The sequence below is a fragment of the Haliotis cracherodii genome, unplaced genomic scaffold (assembly GCF_022045235.1).
Source record: "Haliotis cracherodii isolate W230 unplaced genomic scaffold, xgHalCrac1.p SCAF_23, whole genome shotgun sequence".
Classification (NCBI taxonomy): Eukaryota; Metazoa; Mollusca; class Gastropoda; order Lepetellida; family Haliotidae; genus Haliotis; species Haliotis cracherodii.
This window is the reverse complement of record NW_027266279.1, coordinates 3,304,316-3,322,741: the sequence shown is the minus strand read 5'-3', so window position 1 is coordinate 3,322,741 and position 18,426 is coordinate 3,304,316. Positions and strand designations below refer to the sequence as shown.

The window sequence follows — 18,426 nt, the reverse complement described above, 5'->3', positions numbered from 1 at the left end:
AGCATAGTCACCTTTTTTGGTAGCATGGATTGCTGAAGACCAATTCTGACCCAGATCTTCACAGGTCACTGAACCAACAACTGCCTTCAACAGACTATTTCTGGAAGCTGGCTCTGTGATTCAAGCTTCAAAAGGATTCCTATGTATACACAGTTAATGGTGTGACATTCAATGTTGCGTATACATTTCCCAATATATGCAAAACATACACTCAATAATGGAAAGTGGGAAGAGACGGCAAAAACCAGTAATGGTTTCAGAGTGGTGTCATGGATGTGACGCCCCTGTGGCACTCACAGGTATGTTTACTGACAGTAAAAGCCTGTTTACTCATACTGGTCAGATGTACATGCTCTTTGTTATAGTAATTTCTGCATAACCAGGCACATATCGTCCATTGATGGAGATTGCTTGATAGTTGAATAGTTTTTGGTAGACGTGTGTTAATCTTTATGTTGTTTGGCTGATGACATCATTGATTGAAGCAGATGTCGGTTGGTTGATGACAATATTGGTTGAACTATATAGGCATTAGTTGGAGCAGTCATTGGTTGAAGCAAATGTTGGTTGGTTGATGACAATATTGGTTGAAGCAGATGTTGTTTGGTTGATGACAATATTGGTTGAACTATATAGGCATTAGTTGAAGCAGTCATTGGTTGAAGCAAATGTTGGTTGGTTGATGACAATATTGGTTGAACTATATAGGCATTAGTTGAAGCAGTCATTGATTGAAGCAGATGTTGGTTGGTTGATGACAATATTGGTTGAACTATATAGGCATTAGTTGAAGCAGTCATTGATTGAAGCAGATGTTGGTTGGTTGATGACAATATTGGTTGAACTATATAGGCATTAGTTGAAGCAGTCATTGATTGAAGCAGATGTTGGTTGGTTGATGACAATATTGGTTGAACTATATAGGCATTAGTTGAAGCAGACATTGATTGAAGCAGATGTTGGTTGGTCGATGACAATATTGGTTGAACTATATAGGCATTAGTTGAAGCAGACATTGATTGAAGCAGATGTTGGTTGGTCAATGACAATATTGGTTGAAGCAAATGTTGGTTGGTTGATGACGACATTGGTTGAAGCAAATGTTGGTTGGTCGATGACAATATTGGTTGAACTATATAGGCATTAGTTGGAGCAGTCATTGGTTCAGACAGATGTTGGTTGGTCGATGACAATATTGGTTGAAGCAGATGTTGTTTGGTTGATGACGACATTGGTTGAAGCAAATGTTGGATGCTTTATGACGACATTGGTTGAAGCAGATTTTGGTTGGTTGATGATGATATTTGTTGAACTATAGGCATTAGTAGTCATTGGTTCAAGCAGATGTTGTTTGATGGCAACATGGGGTATGGGGTTACAATAGGTCCCCTGAACCCTGTGCTTGTTGTCCAAGGTGACAAGATGGATCAGATGGTCAGACTCGGTGACTCGGCCAATTGTGTGCAGGGGCCTAAGCCACCGGTCAGATGCACCTTGTCCCCGGCTCATTTCGGAAAAGAGGTAATGTCAAATAATGAGATTTTTTATAAAATAACTGGACCGTGTAGATTGTTACTAGCCTTGGACAGACTAGTGACCATGTCTATCCCTGGTGTGGACATTGATCATTCTATCAGTCACTTGTCTGGTCTAAAACTATGTTTTATACAGGGTGCCATTAAATAGCTGGAATATTGCAGCATGAACAACAAACAGCTGCAGTGCTAAGTCTAAACCCTTTAAAACAGCCACCATTCACAGAAAGGGGCATTCCACCTGATTATTTTCAAGGAGTATATTGTGGTATCTGAAGTGTATTTGTTTGTTTGTTTGTTGTTTAACGCCGCACTCAGCAATATTCCAGCTATATGATGGCGGTCTGTAACATAATCGAGTCTGGACCAGACAATCCAGTGATTGACATCATGAGCATCAATCCAGGCAATTGGGATCGATGACATGTATCAACCAAGTCAGGGAGCCTAACCACCCGATCCCGTTAGTCGCCTTTTACGACAAGCATAGTCGCCTTTACGGCAAGCATGGGTTACTGAAGATCTATTCTACCCCGGATCTTCATGGGTCGGTATCTGAAGTGAATAAAGTGACTGCAAGATAGTTATTCATTTCCCCACAATCTGTGACAATCATTTCATATTCAGCCATAGACTCACACACAAATCGTTGGAGCTTTGCTATGTTCATATCATTACTGATGCTATTAAATGGCAATGACAACAACTCTGTATGACTAGTATCTGGATGGGGTTGGAGAGAAAATGGCCCCATGCAAAACTGTCCCAAGACAATTTGAATAAATGGCTCCAAATTTTGGTGAAATTGACAACAAATTTTGGAAAAATAAAACTATAAACACAAATCTGTAGTAGGGCTGGGACAGGTTCTTTTGTTGGGTGGGTACTGAGTAGAACCACAGACCTATATAACAAGTCCGTGGTAGAACCCAGGTACCCACAGGACATCCCAGACCTGGGTACCCATAGGACTACCTGGACTCGGGTACCCACGGGACTATACCCGGACCCGGGTACCCACGGGACTACCCGGACTCGGGTACCCACGGGACTACCCGGACCCGGGTACCCACGGGACTATACCAGGACCGGGGTACCCACCGGACTACCCGGACTGGGGTACCAACGGGACTACCTGGACTCGGGTACCCACGGGACTACCCGGACCCGGATACCCACCGGACTACCCGACCGGGGTACCCACGGGACTACCCGGACTTGCGTACCCACGGGACTACCCAGACTTGGGTACCCATGGGACTACCTGGACCCATGGTTTGTCACATAATATATTGTTTAATTTCAAAAATATCTTAAACTCTGTGAATACACAACAGGTAACACTATTCTCTCTCACTATTCATGCATTCCTTTCGACATATATTTTATAATAAATATAAGGCTGTCAACTTCAGTGTATGCATGACATTTAAAATCGTTTTGTAGAGTACCTAAGTACTTTTTGCCAGAGCGCTTGACATCTTGTACCCATCTCATGAGACCTATATAGCGGGTACCGGGGTAAGGTCGGGTAACAGAGGGTGGGGTACCCGGGTAAGGTCGGGTAACAGAAGGTGGGGTACCCGGGTAAGGTCGGGTAACAGAGGGTGGGGTACCCGGGTAAGGTCGGGTAACAGAGGGTCGGGTACCCGGGTAAGGTCGGGTAACAGAGGGTGGGGTACACGGGTAAGATCGGGTAACAGAGGGTCGGATACCCGGGTAAGGTCGGGCAACAGAGGGTCGGGTACACGGACAGAAAACTTGGACTGGTCCCGGCCCTAATCTGCAGTGATTAAGTTTATTTTCTGTTAAGAAATTTTGTTCATTCATTGATAGGTTCCTCTGGACTGCTAATTGTGGCATATGATCTGCACTTTCTTCTTACACTTTTGGCAATGATTTTGATTTTCGCTGAGGGCTGGCAGTATTTATACCCAGATCAGATCCTCACTAATCCTCAGTTCTCCATGAGGTTCTCCTCAATTATTTTTGTTGTTATTGTTTACCGCTGTCATGTCAGCTTTATGAAACATTCACTTCTAAATCTGAAATCCTTTGACTTTGATTCTCAAATTACAATTTTCCTACTGGCATCACAATGTTGATGTATGGCCTAGTTTAAGTGTTACTGGGAAATTCACTTGCATTTTCTGTGAACTATGATTATTGTTAACATAAAACAAAGTATTACCGGTAAGTATTTCTTGTGTTTTTTGTAAGTTTCTAAAGAAATTAATTTGAGAGGATTTATTAACAGTGTTGAGAAAATTTGAAAGCATTTTAACAAATATTCACTCTCTCACAAACACACGCACATACGCGCGCACACACACGCTCGCACACGCGTGCACACACACACACACACACAAACACTAAAGAGACCAATGCCATTTATTCATTTCGTGCAGAAGTTTGATCTTAAATATGATCACAATAAACTACATATTGACAATGATGATGACATTAGGTTCTTCTGAATCAACAAGAAAAGATAATGTCATCTTATTTGAATCTTTGAGTTATTTAAAAAAAAAGCCTTTTCATAGAATTGCAAATTATTGATTGAACATGAATATATATATTGGATAAGCATCACATAACTCAGGTACATGTATAATTAAATAAATAAACGATTGATTAAACATAAATACAAAGTTTGGATGAGCATAACAGAACTCAGGTAAATAAATATATATAATCTATTTCCTCAAATATTTCAGTGATACAAAAATGAAAACTAATAACCACATAATGAAGTCAGTTATTGAATGGATAAGCATGACTGATTCTTTAACATAATGGGAAGAAAACTTACATTTTTCACTACCTCCTCAAAAGTGTTCTGCATCTTAGTTGTCTGAACACTGATCTTTTGTACATAACGTTATGTTCAGGTAAGCTCCATGACACAGTATGACAAGGCTTAATGACAAATAAGTTTGTGTAAATAACTAAGTTGTCAGCTGACCACATCATCAGTTAATAGTCCTGTCTTTTTTTGTGATCAGTCATGTGACTCAATAACAAGCTCCTGGTCAGAAATTGAGTCACATGACACATCACATGATATGTAATGTTCCCTCAAAGAGTACTAATATTTCTATAATTAGCAGAGGATTTACTTCAGATATGGTGGAAATTCCCTCTAAGAGCTACTCTCGGAGTTTCACTTTGCCATCAGCTGAAATTATTTTCAGGGCTATTACAAAGCTCTCCTTTCCTCAGTTGAACATTAACTATGAGTTTTCTGAACAAAATTCTGAGAATGTGTATGACTAGGGGCCCAGGACCCCATGATTTAGATGCTTACTCAGCTGTTCTGGTGTCACTGCTTATCCCTTGACACTGTTTCTTAAATTCGACTGAGAAACAAGTTTAATGAGCACATGATGAGTATGGACATGGGGAGACAACAGCTGAAGTATATCCTTTAAAAAAGACTTGCATATGAATTTTTTTTGTGGAACATGAAATTGATACAGATGGAATTTATGTTTACATATGTGTGTTATAGACCCAGCTTCAGTTGTGAATTAAGGTTTGCCTACATGTATATTACATGTCAGTTGCAGTGATTCAGATGCTGAGATTACATAGTGTGCTTAGCATCAGTTTTACCAGGATTCAAGAAGTTTGAATGAGTGAGGAGTTGAACACAGCTTTTAACAGTATTCCAGTCATATCGTGGTGTGTCAGCTTAATGTGGGAGGAAAGCCTGAAGTGACGCAGGTCTCGGACGTTTACCACTTCGGTGAAACCCATGAGCTCGGGTATGGTGCTGACAAACCTAGAAACATAATCGGGGCGAACCCGGGATCCAACCCACAATCATAGGTTTCTGGTATGCCCAAGGGACGCAACTCTGCACAGCAAATTGCAGCGCCTTTGATGACTGGGCCACCCATGCCCCCTCAAGAAGTTTGAAACTGGTTGACAGATATATGCAGTGCACATTTTGAATTCCACAACTGTCACTCACTCACCCATCCACTCACTCTCTCACTCACAGCCACTGTAGCCCACTTATTCAACCTCCCACCCGTTCACTCGAACACAAAACCCACCAACAACCCTTCCAACCACCTACACTCACAAACACACCACCCACCTACACTCACAACACCATCCACCCACCTACACTCACAACCCCATCCAACCATCTACACTCACAACCCCATCCACCCACCTACACTCTCAACCCCATCCACCCACCTACACTCACAACCCCATCCACCCACCTACACTCACAACCCCATCCACCCACCTACACTCACAACCCCATCCACCCACCTACACTCACAACCCCATCCACCCACCTACACTCACAACCCCATCCAACCATCTACACTCACAACCCCATCCACCCACCTACACTCACAAACACACCACCCACCTACACTCACAACCCCATCCACCCACCTACACTCACAAACACACCACCCACCTACACTCACAACCCCATCCACCCACCTACACTCACAACCCCATCCACCCACCTACACTCACAAACACACCACCCACTCACTCACAACCCCCTCCACCCACCTACACTCACAAACACACTACCCACCGACACTCACAACCCCATCCACCCATCTACACTCACAAACACACCACCCACTCACTCACCCACCAACAACCCCATCCAACCACCTACACTCACAACCCCATCCACCCACCTACTCACGCATCCACCAACAATCACATCCATCCATTCACTCACCAACAAACCCTAACACCCACACACTCACGTACTCACCTACCCAAAAAAACATCCACACACTCACCAACAAAACCACCCTTCCACTCACTCACTCACTCACAAACAATCCCACTCATTCACTAACTCACCATCAACCCACAACCCCACCCACTCACCCATCATCCCACAAAACCCACCCATCCACTCATTCACTCACTCACCAACAAAACCACCCAACCACTCACTCACTCGCCCACCCACTCACCATCTGTTAATGTCAATCTACCAATGATGATGCAAGTTTACATACCGTACATGTCATATATAGCATCCAGTCTACATCCCTCCTATCAATAACATATCAACACCCACAGCTGTAGGGAATAACAGCTGGAGAGAATCAATACCCAACTGGCCATGCTTGTACACAAACACTTGTCGCCTAATTACAGAATATGGTCACTGAGTGACTTGCATCATAAGGTAGGTCATCCTGTTGAAACGTTTCCACATGTTTCTACATGTGTCCTCATTTTTCAACAAGATTGAAGTTCAGATAAGTACTCTTGTTAATTTGTGTATTCAGCTGTGATAATAAGATAATCACCATTTGACTGGTCAGTACATTTCGGTGTAATTTTGTAATGTTTGGACTTGGAAAATCCCGTTGAGATGAAGATGATGAGGATGTATCCGAGGACTCGTAAATTTCTCTAGTTGTTAGTCGATGGAGAAGGAAAGTGTGACAGATAGTAATGAGGTCACATGTTCTTATTTCATCTGGGAATGAAAAGCTGTGAAATTTGCTGATAGCTGACATTAAGCTCTTAGTACTGTGACGAAGGGCTTGGAAATAAGACAATATTCATTTACATAGTGGAGAGTTGCAGATAAGTATTATGTCATGACCTAAATCCCTCCAACAAATAGTGACGTCGTGGAAGACGCACGGGGTCTGTTTGAACATACATCACTAGTCTGAGTCCATGGTTTAGGTAACAGAATCTTCTTAATCAAAAACTTTCATTTTGGAAGAACAAATGGCATTCAGACATGTTCATGATTTTGTTAATTCTTGAAAGGACATTCCTCTGTATCATGACCAAATTTGAAAAATATCTCTGTTGTTTGTTGTTTAATGCCAGACTCAGCAATATTCCAGCTATATGACATCAGTCCATAATTGGGATACAATGACATGCATCAACCAAGTCTGACCAACTGATCCTGTTAGTCGACTTTATGACAAACATAGTCGCATCTTATGACAAGAATGGATTGCTGAAGACCCATTCTAACCTAGATCTTCATGGGGGGGACACATATAATTTTGACAATCCGTCAGTCACCAAGCAAATTGAACTTTATCGGGTATCCTGCATTTCCCTATAGGATCACGATGTTATATGTCTGATATGGGAGTATTGCACATCTCTTTTGTAGCCCTGTTGGTCGGTTGAAGCATCAACTTGTCATGCCTTAGGCCTGGGTTAAATTGTCCCAACTTGATTTTGCAGAAATATTAGTTCAAGGGTGTTTGATACCCAGTCAATAATATTGCTGGGTATTGCTTTTATATTGTTAACCCTGGGGTGACACTCAAACCCAGGCACAATTGCTGTTATATTGTTAACCCTAAGCCGACACTCAAACCCAGTCACCATTGCTGTTATATTGTTAACCCTGGGCCAACACTTAAACCCAGTCACCACTGCTGTTATATTGTTAACCCTGGGCCAACACTCAAACCCAGTCACCATTGCTGTTATATTGTTAACCCTGGGCCAACACTCAAACCCAGTCACCATTACTGTTATATTGTTAACCCTGGGATGACACTCAAACCCAGTCACCTGTTATATTGTTAACTTTGAGCCAACACTCAAACCCAGTCACCATTGCTGTTATATTGTTAACCCTAGGGTGACCCTCAAACCCAGTCACCATTACTGTTATATTGTTAACCCTGGGGTGACACTCAAACCCAGTCACCATTGCTGTTATATTGTTAACCCTGGGGTGACACTCAAACCCAGTCACCATTGCTGTTATATTGTTAACTCTGAGCCAACACTCAAACCCAGTCACCATTGCTGTTATATTGTTAACTCTGAGCCCAACACTCAAACCCAGTCACCATTGCTTTTATATTGTTAACCCTTGGGTGACACTCAAAGCCAGTCACCATTGCTGTTATATTGTTAACCCTGAGCCAACACTCAAACCCAGTCACCATTGCTGTTATATTGATAAACCTGGGGTGACACTCAAACCCAGTCACCATTGCTGTTATATTGTTAACCCTGGGGTGACACTCAAACCCAATCACCATTGCTGTTATATCGTTAACCCTGGGGTGACACTCAAACCCAGTCACCATTGCTGTTATATTGTTAACCCTGGGGTGACACTCAAACCCAGGCACAATTGCTGTTATATTGTTAACCCTGGGGTGTCATCCCAGGGTTAACAATATAACAGCAATGGTGATTGGGTTTGAGTGTCACCCCAGGGTTAACAATATAAAAGAAATTGTGCCTGGGTTTGAGTGTCACCCCAGGGTTAACAATATAAAAGCAATTGTGCCTGGGTTAGAGTGTCACCCCAGGGTTAACAATATAACTGCAATGGTGACCGAGTTTGAGTGTCACCCCAGGGTTAACAATATAACAGCAATGGTGACTGGGTTTGAGTGTTGGCTCAGAGTTAACAATATAACAGCAATGGTGACTGGCTTTGAGTGTCACCCAAGGGTTAACAATATAACAGTAATGGTGACTGGCTTTGAGTGTCACCCCAGGGTTAACAATATAAAAGCAGTGGTGACTGGGTTTGAGTGTTGGCTCAGAGTTAACCCTTCCCAGAGTGTACTTTATGTGCAGTGAGGATCATCTGTTGTGTAGAAACTTCTGCAAGTTCTCGTTTCCCCGCATAAGAGTTTTCTTTATCTGACATATTCCAGCAAATTTTAAGTGAGCTAGAGAGTTGTAACTGTAGCTGTGTTTCACTTCCGAGGTACAGGGTTGGTCTTAGTGTCTCCTGGTTACCTCCGATGTCTGGCCGGCAGATACAGAGGTTGGCAGACTATGAACAATGATCCATGCTTTAAAGTGGGTTGGGGGGCACGGGTGGCCCAGTCGTCTTAGGCGCCGCAGTTCGCTGTGCAGGGTTGCGTCCCTTGGGCACGCCAGAAACCTATGATTGTGGGTTCGAATCCCGGTTCGCCCCGATTATGTTTCTAGGTTTGTCAGCACCATACACGTGCTCGTGGGTTTCACCGAAGTGATAAACGTCTGAGACCTGCATCACTTCGGGCTTTCCTCCCACATTAAGCTGACACGCCGTGATATAACTGGAATACTGTTAAAAGCGGCGTTAAACCCTACTCACTCACTCACTCACTAAAGTGGGTTGACACACAATCAGCCTCGTCACACAGTGTGGTATAACTATCTGAGCCATCCTATACGGGGGGAGATGTTCTGCCTTTTATCCCCTGGGAAAATAAAGAACATATGAAAAATATTCTGAAATGATGTTGCCAATGATGTTTTAAGGGATCATTTCTCTGTCATTTTTAACAATTTAATTTGGTGATGATAAATTAACATAAATGAAAAAACATAGCTTCATAATTAAATGATAAATTTAGCCTTTAGAAAGATTATATAGTAGACATATACAGAATTAATTTATACTTGGATTGCAAAATCTATACATCTGAGATCCTGCAGACCTGAAATAAATGACAACTCCTGATATGAAAGTGAAATAACTCAATGTTTTTTTAAGATGTATGGTAGTCAGAAACAGAAATATGTAAACTTGGATATAAATACTTTATGGATTGAAAAATCTATACATTGGAGATCCTGCAGGCGTGAAACTGACAACCGCTGAGATGAAAGTGAAATATGTAGAACACAATGAAGAATGTAGATGCAGAATGGGTGACAGCTGCCGTTCATGAGCGGTATGCTCTGTTGTCTGGGTGTACGGATGAGGAGTTGTTACTGAATATCACTGTTAGGATGCTCGCTTGTGCTTGTCTCCTGTGGGGAGTAATCTCCAGCACCCATGTTTGTCTTCCTGTGAACATGTTCTTTAAATATTCCACAAATTGTGTAAATTCCGGCCAAGTGCAAATGTTTTCCAGTGGGTATTCCAGGATAGAGTAGTTCTACAGAACCCATGCTTGTCTCCCAGTGGGGATTCCAGGACACAGAAAAGTTCTACAGAATCCATGCTTGTCTCCCAGTGGGGATTCCAGGATAGAGTAGTTCTACAGAATCCATGCTTGTCTCCTTGAAATTATAAATCCCCAGTATCCTATATTTCTTTTAGCAATATTCCAGCTTTATCAAATTAGGAGACACCAGAAATGGGTATCACACATTGTACCCAAGTGGGAAAAAGGACCTAATCCTTCAGCGTAACAAGCAAACGTCTCAACCAATAAGCTGCCCAGCACCTCTTGAAACAATGGAGGGAAATATCTTTAATGAGAGTGTTCTGGCTAATTTAAAGGCGTCTGGTCAATCTGGGTTTCATGCAGTACTCCGCTCAGCCAATCAATATCATTAACCACAGGCACCTGGAACTCTCTCATGCTCAACAGATTTACAGAGATAATTAGGCATGCTTGTCTGGAATGCATAAATTTCATTTCTTGAGTAGTGCTGGAGCAACTGTAGACAATGAAGTTTTGGACAACTTGATCTCCGACAGACAAACTTAAGAGCCAATGATCCTCCGATAAGAATTGAAGCATATTACAACTGCCCATGTTACTCTCTTCTTCCAATAAGAGCGACATCGTTGGGGTTTTCAGGGATGCGTCGAGGCTTTGGGGCTCCCACATGGACACCCTTGAAACAATGTGTGCCAGTCAACCAAGGCCATTCACGGATAAATGCTTTCATCGTTCAGAGTGTCCTTGTGGTCAGTCCTTTGGTAGTTAGTCCCACTGTTCTTTGAAATTGATTCAGTCTCAAGGCTGGGATGGAAGACAGTGATTGTTGGAGGGTCCTGATTGGGTATACCGTTAACCTTAAAACTATTGCCACTGTAACATGAGTCAAATTTGCATTGAAAAAAAATAATTTTATGTCCAAAAAAACCTGCTCAATGTAAATTAAAACGTCACTGTTTATCATAATGCTTAAATCTAGTAAAAGTTGTATGTAACTAGTCCTAACGACACAACAAAACCAGTCAGTTTGGTGGTTGCAAAACACAAATTGCTGCAATAAAACAACAGAAGAACTAAATTCCCCAATGTCTCCCTACAGACAGACTTACACCACATTTGCATTGAGATGATTTCACATTTTAGATTCAACTTGACCCCTGTCTGCTATTTGTGTGTGTTTTCGACTGACTGAGTGGTGGCGCCACATTTTACTGACTTCTGACGCTGGTTTCTTCTTTTTTACAGGATGTCTTGGTCAGTTTGGCAAAATGTAAAATCTATATTTGGTGTCCTCCTAATTGACCTTGTTACATCAAAAAGATGAAAATACCTCACTCACCCACTCCCTGCAGCTTGCACATTCAGCTCACCTGATATTAAGTCGGATGTTGGTTTTTTTATGGATTTGGGCCCAAATATTTAGGTTGGTAGGTCAAATAATATTTTTTACTCAAAATGTCAAGTAGGTTGAAAAATAAATTGGGGGCAGGAGTTTTTAAGGTAAATTTTCAATAGGCTTTTTAAATCATTTATTTATATTGATAAGAACCATTGATTGGTTGGAAAAAGAGACCTCTGCGTTTCACATTTCAATTTTTTGGAATCAGCAGATGCCTAAATAAAGTGAAAAATCTGTGTATGAATATATACGAGAAAGTGTCAAAAAGTAAACACGATCAATAATTGTGCTCAGCCATGCCTGATGGTGAGCATTGATTATTCAATCAAAACTATCACATTAAAGTTAATGTTTGAATGAAATTATTTATTCTTAATTTCATTGACAAAATAGTGATTCACCTGAAGCATTTATGTTTGATGTGGATTAAAAGTAAGTATGACTGCCAAGATCAATTTTGTTTGAATAATAGTGTCTTCTTTTCTTGAAATTGAACCCCACAGTTTTATTGTATATTTGCAAGCATTATGGCTGATTATCAAGTCCCAGGTTCTGCCAAATCCATTTTAAACCCCAGAGAAGGGGTACCAAGGGCCAAGTTATCTGAGATGGCACAATTTGCTTTGCAGAGTTGTGTCCCTTAGCTTGCCAGAAACCTTTTATCGTGGGTTCTAATCCTAGGTTTTCCCTGATTATGCTTGTGGGTTTCACCAAATGGCTAAACATCTTATACCTGCATCACTTCAGGTTTTCATTCTACATCAAGCTGACATGCTGGTGAATTACTCATTATATTTATTTTATGATGAGTCTTTATTTCATCAGTCCTCAGAGTATTTAACAAGTTCTACTTGAACAAGACAAAACTGTTTACGTTTTTGTCAGTTTTATTCAGTTCCAATTTGTAGCAAAATTGAAACATTGAGAACTGGTTCAGAATTTTAGCCCTCAAATGCTACAAGTCTATGAGGACCACATCATTGGATTTTTACTTGTCAGCACAATTTTGTAGTCTCAGGCTAGTGGGCTAGCATGAATTTCAAACTCTGATTAAAATCAAAGAAGCATTTAACCAAATTTACTGGCACAGTGAACCCAGGGACACAGGTGACCCAGTAGCTGTGTAATGTAGCAATACCCTTTCTATGGCCAAAACTTATTGAAACGTAATTGCTCCTTTTTCTCCGAGGACTGCTGGACATATATGAATATTTAGCCATGTTTATAGATTAATATCTTCAAAAGTTATATATGTAAATAAGGCAGAATTGTGTCCTTAGATCAGGGAAAGCCATATTGTATAAATTGAAGCCTTCCATTTTGTTGGCCGAAGCTTATGATGCAGGATCGTCATGACACGATAGAGAATTTACTAAAATCATTAAGAAAGATACAAACCAGCGAAAAACATTGTGATAAATGATATTCTATCATGAATTTGGAATTTACTCAATTCTGATTGGTCAATCAGAGGCTATTAAATCACAACAAACCCACTCTGATTGAGCCACATCATCGCGAAAGCTAATATTCATAGAATAGTAATATTTCAGTCATTGTCGGTAGGCATGTTTAAATAATTATAGCTACAATTACAGGTTACAAAATGCACAAATGCAGTTACTACAATATTCAAAGGATGTGTGGCAATACATTTCGTGCAGAAAACACGATAGAAATCTGAAAAGGGAACATATTGACATTTTGGAGACAACAGAGAGCTTGGAAGTTTGGCGCTATTTTATATATAACTGATGTCATATCTTTTGCGTCACAATGAGCGATATAATGGCATAATGATAACTTGCGATGTAGAGCAAAAAGCCTTGCAAAGCTTGCTTTGATTTCTTTAGGGATGCCCACCTCATGTTAGTTTACCATGATGCGGTGCTTATATGCCTTCGACGCCTGTCGAGTGAAGTATTACGTTGTAAACAAACTGCTTGTGTATATACAGCGACAAATTTTGTTCGCTGATTCTGTAATTCAGATCGATAACCCACTCAAAACACTGGACTCATCCCATGCCGCTGCACTCAGTATATTTGCTAACACCAAAGAGTTCGCTTTTTATTTAGTCATGGTAGAATGGAGATAACCATACCATGCTGCACGTTGGGTTCCAAATTCAATTCAGCATGGTGAAATCTACAGGTGACCTAGCTCTGCATTGAACACACAGTATGGTTATCTCCTAAATGTGTAGCCCCAGATTGGTTGCTCTCTCGAAAAACCATACCAGTGTTTTGAAAAAACAAATTTTCATTACGTTTAAATATGATTTTTTAGTCCTCTTGAGAAAACATGCTGTCTGTGCTGAGGATATTTGTTTTGCAAAGCTGCATCCTGTAAAGCCTATGATTCTCGGCCTCTCATCAGCAACACATTCAGGTTGATTGCATTTATGAAATTGATCCCCTGTGAGTTTGGGTAATAATAGGTTCCATGTCACCCATGCTTGTCAAGGTGACTCTATGGGTTCCTGGCTCAGGCTTGGTGACTTGGTTGACTGTCAGTGTACCCCCATGGCGTGGCACATTGCTCAGCGTATCAATCACTGGATTGGTCGGTCCAGTCTTATTTAATTTACAGGCTTGTGTCATATAGCTGGAATATTGCTCAGTGAGGAGGTAAAGAACAAATAAACAAGAAAGTGCAAACATCTGGGGATCATGTAATACGTGGAGCACTTCGTCATGTATTTATCATATACAACTTTCAACTTGCAGCATTCTTTATTGTCAACGTTGTCCTTTTTGTGCAATGACGTTCTTTGGTACACATTGTTCTTTCTTTTCATATGACGTCTTTTGTCTGTGAGTTGTTCATTGGTATTAGTTTGTATTTTGAGTTCATTATTCGTATGTAAATAAGGGCCGTTATTTGTAACATTCATTATTTTTTGATAACATTCGACTATTATTGCATACATTTGTCCTTTATAACAACTTTGTATTTTTGGACCAAATGGCCGCCCATAGACACAATGACATAACTTCAATAGTTACAGGGTGAGGTTGAATGGGGTTTAACATCTTGTTCAAGATTTTTGCACTGAGATACCCTGCCACAGTTTAACATGGACACCCCACTCAGACACAGTATATTGACTCCGAGCCGACCAGTCCTTCTTTTTTGCCCATTATGCCAAGCGCCAGGCAGGGTAACAACAAGTACCATCTTTTAACGTCTCCGGTGTGATGCGGCCAGGGATTAAACTTGCAATTGCTCTTTCCACTACACAACGAAGGCAGTCAATAGTTCCAAGCCAATCTCACTCATTATGTAATCCATCACAGAAACAAACCTCAAATCTTCCATGTTCCTTTAATGCTGAACAGATGATAAATTGCACACAATTTAAAGACATCTGAGCATAGAAACACAAGTTGCATTTATCAATCAATACACTGAGGCCAACGACCATCACTCACGCCTCTGTGTATTGACCAACGAATATGCAGGGTCATATCCTGGTCACAGAGACCCACACGATGACTCCTTTGTCCACAGATCCCATCGTAGGTTCTTCTATCCAGAAGTCCCGAGAGTACAGAGGTGGTGATTATTCTCCATATCAAATAGCTGCTCAGTGAATAATGGTATTGATGGGTTCCATATACTCTGCTTTTCCCATAACCCTATTATTTGTGCTGTGGATCTTGAAATGGGATCACTCTTGATCTAACTAACCGTTTAAAGACACACAGCAGGTCTCTTGTGACTCTTGATGACATTTAATGATTGAAATAATATTATTAGAATGAACCCATCATGTTATTACTTTGTTGGGAGTGTATTTTGTTGAAAAAATTGTGGTATTGCTTGCATTTGTTTTAACATCCGTGCACATATTTGACTTAAGCTAGAAGCAAAAAAAAAATAACATGAAAATTGTATAAAAAATGATTTAAATGCAAACTTCATCTTTGACCATGTCATTTTTATAAAAATGAAAATAAAACAAATCATACAAAAATGAAATAATTGATAAAAAAATGAACATTTGGAGTAAATAATTCTTTTATAGGCTAGTGCATGTTTCAAGTGGGGTTCTGGAATAGAAGTAGGTCCCCAGTACCCCATGCTTGTTTAAAGTGGGGTTCTGGAATAGAAGTAGGTCCCCAGTACCCCATGCTTGTTTTAAGTGGGGTTCCCATATAGAATTAGGTCTTCAGACCCCCATGCTAAAATGTCTCTTTGGAAAATAGATCCTCAATACCTGATATTACTTCAGCAGTATTCCGACAATATTATGGCAGGGAACACCATAAACTGACTTCAAACATCGTACCCATGTGGGGAAATGGAACCTGGGCCTTAGACGTGACAAGCGAACGCTTTAACCACTCGGCTACCCCACTGCCCTAACAGATTAGGAAATAATGGCCTCTTCAGGACATCCATGATGGATATGTGCCAAGGTTATATTTTTATCTCTCTCGCTCTTGATTGTGTGTTATCAGGCATTGACAGCCTGTGATTGTCATAACATGAATCACTGGTTTGTCTGGTCCACATATGATTATTTGTATGTTATCATCAAACCAGAATATTGCTGAGAGCAACATTAAAACAAAACAAATACATCGTGTGTGCAGACTCATGCAACGGTCAGTGTTCTGAAGACTCTAAAGTCTATGTTTTGACAGCAATGAATGGCAAGACATAAAATTGAAATGAGTAAACTCAAATTGTATGACACTTGCCTCAAGTAATGTGATTGTCCTTTTGATGAATCTCACCTGTAAAGCCCAGTCTGACAGAGACTGATGGCTTCACAGTCACTGTATCAATTCAGTATGGATTATGTCAGGAGGTATTCTCAGCAACATTCATTTGTGATGCATTTCATTCTCCTTGCTTTCAAATAAGTGTCAACACAGCATTCATATTATCATTACCCTCGACACAGCAGGATTGCCACCTCCTGGTACAAACAGTTCCCTGGAGCTGAAAGTCAAATGGGTGGTGGTTTGTTGGATATTTTTCAAAATCTGGGGCTTGGGCTGTGGAGAGTTGCCTCCCTTTTCACTGCCAGAATCTGCTGATTTACTGATTGTTGGTTAGAATACCAGATTCACCTTTGTCCGTCAGCATCGTATCATATTAGAAAATGTCTATGACTTGTATCTCTTCATGTTTGCTGTGCAGAGTTGTATCCCTTGACCGTGCCAGGATCCCATAATCAGCCATTGTTATGAACCTGGTTCTATGAGTTACACCAGAGCAATAAAAATCTTTGACCAGTAACATTTTTTTCACATATTAAACTGGCAGGCAGTGATATGACTGAAATATTATTCATGGCAACATTTAAAGACTGATATCTCAATTTTTATTATCTAACCTGGATGCCCAGCTATATTGTTCCGCCATTGTCATCATCAAATGTCCATGCATCTGTCACTAAACACACAACAGTTTACATTGTTGAATAAAAACCAAAGCATCACAAAAATGTTATCTGTGGCAACAATATATTAATTATAAGAATCTCATCTCAATTTATGAAAAAAAGTCAGGCAGGAAACATTTTATCAGCAGCTGCAGGAAACAGGACTGTTCTCAGATTTTTTTATAATAAATCTGACTGTTGCTGCTGGTGATTTTTCTAATGACAAAAATTACTGACATTAGAGAGAGATTATTCTTGCATGGACTTCTTCCAAATGGCCCTGGGTAATTCTTTGTCACTTGTCATAAAACGGTCAAAGCTCAAGGTCATGAAGTAGAAAAAAAAGCTTCCTGAAAAGCTTTTGGTCACACTTTCTAAAAAAAGTATTGATGCAATTATCATTAAACTTGGTATATACATTCTCTTGGATGGGGCACTGCTTTGGATAGGTTTAGTATAAAATGAAACAAAAATCGAGATCAGCTTTCTGCTTTTTATGGAACAGGGTTATGTCATATCTGATTCATGGTTACATCTATTGTTGCTGCTATGAACATCTATAAGGTCAAGGTTATTGTGAAACATGACGGTATCATTTATTGCTCGTAACTGTTGCACTTTCTCCTGTACAATCCTGAGACTTGGGTAATTGTTGCACTTTCACTTGTACAATCCTGAGACTTGGGTAACTGTTGCACTTTCACTTGTACAATCCTGAGACTTGGGTAATTGTTGCACTTTCACTTGTACAATCCTGAGACTTGGGTAACTGTTGCACTTTCACTTGTACAATCCTGAGACTTGGGTAACTGTTGCACTTTCACTTGTACAATCCTGAGACTTGGGTAATTGTTGCACTTTCACTTGTACAATCCTGAGACTTGGGTAATTGTTTCACTTTCACTTGTACAATCCTGAGACTTGGGTAATTGTTGCACTTTCACTTGTACAATCCTGAGACTTGGGTAACTGTTGCACTTTCACCTGTACAATCCTGAGACTTGGGTAATTGTTGCACTTTCACTTGTACAATCTGAAGACTTGGGTAATTGTTGCACTTTCACTTGTACAATCCTGAGACTTGGGTAACTGTTGCACTTTCACCTGTACAATCCTGAGACTTGGGTAATTGTTGCACTTTCACTTGTACAATCCTGAGACTTGGGTAATTGTTGCACTTTCACTTGTACAATCCTGAGA

The 18,426-nt window shown here is 40.5% G+C and overlaps 1 protein-coding gene across 4 annotated transcripts in view; it reads left to right on the top strand.

The window, feature by feature from the left end:
- LOC139471651 (uncharacterized) overlaps positions 1 to 18,426 on the top strand; it is a 185,808-nt gene that overhangs the window by 9,679 nt on the left and 157,703 nt on the right. The window contains exon 1 of one of the 4 annotated variants that reach the window (XM_071254073.1): positions 6,625 to 6,720. The exons of the other annotated variants lie outside the window; for them this stretch is intronic. The gene's annotated coding sequence lies outside the window, so the exon portion shown is untranslated. Of the gene's footprint in view, positions 1 to 6,624; positions 6,721 to 18,426 lie in introns of those variants that run through there. 4 annotated transcript variants of the gene reach the window in all.